We start from the raw sequence: 4,189 nt of genomic DNA, 5'->3' as shown, positions 1-4,189 counted from the left end.
CACACAGCTGGGCCCACAGAAGAAATCAGAGTCCAGGAGTTCGCGACCAGCCTGGGCAACATAGTGAGACCCTTTACCTACCAAAAAAAAAAAAAAAAAAACCTGGGCACGGTTGGTCCCAGCTACTTGGGAGGCTGAGGTGGGAGAATTGCTTGATCCTGGGAAGTGGAGGCTGCAGTGATCTATGATTATGCCACTGCACTTCAGCCTGGGAACAAGAGCAAGACTCTGTCTCAAAAAAAAAAAAAAAAGAAGAAGCTGGGACTCTGACTGGAGGGGGCCATGAGAACATGAGCTCCCTGGAACACATACATGCCCATGGAGGTCACTGAACCCCCTCAGGGAGGCAGGATAGCGTGTTCACAGCAACTTGAGTTAAATCTCAAAGGACAGCTGTCACCACATGGTAAGAGATATGGATGAGGGAGGCCAAGGAGAATGCAGCCCTCACACAGTAGGAACACGGCTTTCCTCCTTTCCCCAGACGGAAGGCAGGGCAAACAGTGGCTTCGGTGTTGTTCTGTTTCACTCCTTTCTTTGGGCTTCAATTAGTTAAACATCTCCCCTTGCTTCTGGCTTATTTCTAGCCTTCAGCATTATTGATAACTTCGGTGTATCTTGGGAAGTCGGGAGGGGTGAGCCAGGAGGTGCTAGTTGCAGCTATCATACTTCCACGTCCCCTACTTCACATTTTTTCAGGGCTTTGTCTAATTCCAGGAATAACTGAGGGCTGTGGAGAAGAGATCAGAGTGGAAAGAAGTGGATCCCACCCTTCTCTACTGACAGGCTAGCTCAGATCACTCACCGGCAGGCTATGATGATGATCAGAGTGTCTGCCTGAGAGGCCATCAGCCCCAGCCCAGGGAGTAGCCAAGCAGAGACCAGGGAACCCCTGGCAGGGAGGCTGGACCCCTAAGAACGTAAACATGACCCAGGGGCAATGTAAGGCAGCTCAGCCATGGAGACGATTCCATTTCACAGATGAGAAACTTGAGGTCCAGAAGATGAATCCCTTTTCTCCAAGGGCTCACAGCCAGTAAGTCATACAGCCAGACTGGAATCCTCCCTCCCAGTTCAGGCTCCAGGCCAAGTGAACTAGGCAGAAGACAAACCTTGCAGGCCGCTGGCTTCACTCTCACACTACCCCACCCAGCCCCACCAGCCACCAGGAGAGCACTCTGAGGTCAATGTGGCATTCCGCTCTGGTTTCCTCTGGCTCACTCCTTTGTCCTCCCATGGCCCAAGGGGAGGACAGCTGTTCTGGACACAGGTGACTCCATTACAAAAGGCCACCTCCTCGCCTTGCCAGTCTGATGCCACTGGCCAGTGGCCTTGTCCCCGCATTCAGGTGGAAATGTCCCCAAGCTGCCCAGCAACTGGGCCTGACATTTGCCCAGTGAAGGGCTGAGTCCAGGATCTGCCAATCCCGTCGACCACTCACCTTTTATTGACCTGCTGTCTCAGGCTCTTGCCCTCTGGGGAGCCCCAAGCTCAAGGCCCCACAACATCACCCTGCCGCAGAGGCAGCGTGGCCCAGAACAAGAGGAAGAGACATGTGCCATTGATTTATCTCACTGAGCAGGCAGAAAAAGGTTGGGGAGAGGGCCAGCTAAGTGGCTGGGGAAGAAGCCTTCCCGGGGGTGGCCTTCCTGAAAATGCCAGGTCCCAGGCCTCATGGGGCCTTGGTTTCTCCACCTGTGAGATGGAAGCATGAATTGAGTGACTGTCAAGGTCCCTTCTGGCTGCAGTGTTCTCTGGATAGCAGCATCTGGACCAGGACTCAGGCCACCACCACGTCCCTGCAGAGTCTGCTGCCTGATCTCCCTGCCCATGGGCGTGTCCCAGCCAAGCCATCCTCCACCCTATTCTTCCCACGTTCCAGCCCTTGTCACTCCCATGGTGGAAACCTCCAAAGGCTGCCTTACCCAGCCCACGTGCCCCACGCCTGCGCTCTGCCCACGGCCCTGCCTCACCCTAGTAGTCCCCCTGTTATGGACTGAATGTTTGTGTACCACTCCCCCACCCCAAAGCCAAATGATGAAATCCTAACCCCCATTGTGACGGTCTTAGGAAATGTGACCTCTGAGAGGTGACTAGTCAGGAGGGTAGACCCTTCATGATGGGATTCTTGTCCTCATATAAAGGGACAGGAGAGCTTGCTCTGTCGCCATCCTGTAAGGCTATGAGGAGAAGATGGCCATCTGGAGGCCAGAAAGTAGTTCCACACCAGACACCACCTGCCAGCACCTTGATCTTGCACTTCCCAGCCTCCAGAACTGTGAGAAATAAAGTCCTATTTTCTATAAGCCGCTGAGTCTATGGTATTGTTCCGCAGCCCAAACTGGCTAAAACATCCCCTCAGGCACCCATCTATGACAGATGCCACCCATACAAACCACATGCTGGTCCGTGGGCCTGCCTTGTTCTCGCTCATTTGCTGTTGACACCTCCAGCCTCACCCAGCTGAGGTCCCCTCATTCCTTAAGCTGCCTTCCCTAGCCCCACTGGCGGGGTGCACGGGTTGGTGATGCTTACCCCTCCCCCCATAGGCCTTGCCTGTTTACTTATTGTCTACCCCACCAAGCTGGGGCAACCACTGTGTCTTCTCTCCCTGCCTCCTGCACTTAATAGTTGCTCAATAAATAAAATTGTGTGAAGTTCAAATCAAACACTGTCTTCTGCCTTCCGGCCCAGTGTTCTTGTAGGGGTCCAGGAAAGTCAGGCATAGGTAATGGCATCCAGAACCTGCCCATTGTGTGACCCTGCCCTTGACCACTCCACGCCCCTTGCCCTGAGGCTCCCGGGGTCCTCCCTGTCCATTTGTTCACTTGACATCTAATAATCTACTTTGTTCTAAGCACCCATGGTCAGGCATCGCACAGGGTCTTGCACATAGTAGGCCTTCAGCGTTTGTTGACTTTGAAACAAAATAACAATAACGGCAACCTCTCACATTTCTAGGCAGAGTTTGTCCATACAGGTCCTCACTTGGTCCTCACAATGGCCACCCACGACAGGTATTATTTTGTTTTACAGGCAGGAGAACCGAGGGGGAAAGAGTGGAGAGAGCAAGTTAGGCATCTCGTGAGCCACAAAAGATGCTGGAGCAGGGGCAGGGACAGGCCCCGCGGGGGTGGAGCCCAGACCCTGGCACAGGCCAAGCCCTCCAGGGCAGCCTCAGCCTCCCTGTGCCACCTGGGATCCCCTCCATGGGTTTCTGCCCAGGACAGCCCATGGCGCCTGCTCCTGGAAGGAGCCTGCACATGGGACAGGGCACAGCTGTGAAACCACAGACAGGACAAACAGAGCCAGGCCTGATGCCACTGGGCACCGGAGCCTGCACTATTCCCGAAGACACGGGCTCCACAGCTGTTCTCGGGCACAAAGTTCAGGGCTCGTTCATGAGCAGGTAGAAGCTCCACCAGAGCTGACTTAATCTCTATTAATCAAATGTGACCTGTTTTTCTTTAGAGACCAGTGACAACAGAACTGCATCGTCACTCCTGCTCTGCCCTGGCCTTCCTGAACCAGGATTTGGGAGGCAAAAAAGAGAGTGGAATCAAAGTAACATCCCATGGAAACCATGGGGTAAAAATGAAAATTAAAACTGACCCAAATCAATGTCTGTTCTTTCAACAATGCTGTAAAATTGTGTTCTGAAATTGCATGGCAAGAGCAGAGTCTGCAGCTTGAGGCTAAATTGGTGTGACCGCAGCTAAATTAAGGAGACAGCATTAGAAACCTGGGGAATGTCACCTGGCCACAAGGTTGGGGTGGAGCCGGGAGCTCCCTCTGCGGGACCCAAGGCACCTCGTCTCCTATGGCACTGGGTCTGAGCAGTCTTAGTCACAGGCAGAGATGTGGTCTGTGTGGTGGCCCCAAAGGCAGGGCAGAGGTCCCTTTCTCGACAGGTGCTGGCTTTCCTTAGACTCCTCCTTGGACTGCGAGGACCAGCTCATCCCTTCCTGCCTGGGCTGCTGCATTCGCCCACACTGACTTCTTCACTCCAGACTTGCCACCTCCAACCCAAGACTACCCTGCTGCCTGAGCAAACCTTCTAGAACGCAGACCCTCCCCTGCCCCTCCCCTGCTCAGGGACACATGTGTCCCTAAGTCCTCCAGCCCTTCAAAGTCACCGTTTCCTTTCACAACTACATACAATGACCGAGCCACCCCATCCTATTAGATT

This window comes from Gorilla gorilla, chromosome 6, assembly GCF_029281585.2.
Source record: "Gorilla gorilla gorilla isolate KB3781 chromosome 6, NHGRI_mGorGor1-v2.1_pri, whole genome shotgun sequence".
Taxonomy (NCBI): Eukaryota; Metazoa; Chordata; class Mammalia; order Primates; family Hominidae; genus Gorilla; species Gorilla gorilla.
This window is presented reverse-complemented; position numbering follows the sequence as displayed.